The following is a 1,417-nucleotide window of genomic DNA, read 5'->3' as shown; positions in this document are numbered from 1 at the left end:
AAATAAAAAGAAGGTGGTAAAAGAGATAAAGAAATGGAGAGGTTGTGTGTGCCCCCATTAAATGAAGAGAGGTTTGATTCTTACTTCACCTACTGCCACTGCCTGCGTTTGCGTTGTGAGCTGCAGAGAGAGATCGAATGAAATATTGGTTTTGACGATAAATTTTTTTTACTTTTCTATCCTCCACAAATTTTGAGAGTTTTGTACATCATTTATTTACCTCCCCCAAATAACATTTATATGTCACATGTCACTCCACTCCATATGAGGTGGGTCCCTCTATAATATATATACATATATATATATATATATATATATATATATATATATATATATATATATATATATACATATATATAATTTGACATATTTGAAAATTTTAATTAATCATTAATATTTTGAATATTTTGAATAAAAAAATTAAAATATGTCGATTATGATTGATGTCATTTTTCAAAGGAATTATAATGCTAACAATAAAACACACATCAGGATTTACTTTTGCAACAAAGGAAAGCTAAAATACCACTAAATAAATTAAGAAGGAGAAATATGTAATTTTGTTGGAAATCAAAAGTAGCGTCGAGTGTGTAATATATAAACGTGCGAAAGCTGACTCGGCGTCAAGGGTGGTTGCAATGCTGAGTAGGTGAGTCGGACGAGACAGGAGGGAAGAGGGTGGGGCCCAGCCCGGATTGGCTGGTTGTGGTAGAAGCCTCATCGTTGCAGGGAATCCTCTCTGGTCATTTGGTTCGGTTGGGGTACGACTCGGTTCGTCGTGTGGGGGGACCCGAACGCCGACCTATTATTTATCATGGACCAACGGAACACCTGTGGGGTTCACGTGGGAGGGCACAAGGCGGCACGTGCGACGCGACCCCATTCGAGCTGGCCGTCACCCTGCGCCATGGCATGATGGTTTCCGATGACATGAATCACGGCGGGATGCGAAGTCATGCGATTTTAGAAATAATTCATTTCTAATTTATTTTTTATTTTTGCAGTCATGCAATTTTAGAAATAATTTGAGGTATCGAAAATTCATTTCGTGGTGGTTTTTATTTTTTTTCATTTTTTTGGGTTCCTTTTAATTTTCTATTCATCCTTTATTTCAGATCAACTAATGATTGTGATGGAATAATAAATATAGACACTTGTCTTTTTCTTCTTCTGTTCATCCCCACTTTAGATCAACTAACAAAGTGTGTTTGAGCTGACGAGATCAGATAAATATGGATACTTCTATTCATCCTCGTTTCAGATCAACTAACAATCGTCGTCTTTGACCTGACGTGATCAGATAAAGATAGATACCTAAAACATGATATTTACAAGATAAAGATAGATATTTACATGCATCATGTGACAAAATTGAAAATAGATACTGATATAAAATAAATAACATAGTTAGAATAGA

The sequence above is a fragment of the Musa acuminata genome, chromosome BXJ2-9, assembly GCF_036884655.1.
Source record: "Musa acuminata AAA Group cultivar baxijiao chromosome BXJ2-9, Cavendish_Baxijiao_AAA, whole genome shotgun sequence".
In the NCBI taxonomy this organism is placed as follows: domain Eukaryota; kingdom Viridiplantae; phylum Streptophyta; class Magnoliopsida; order Zingiberales; family Musaceae; genus Musa; species Musa acuminata.
The sequence above is the reverse complement of the archived record's forward strand: the minus strand, read 5'-3'. Positions refer to the sequence as shown.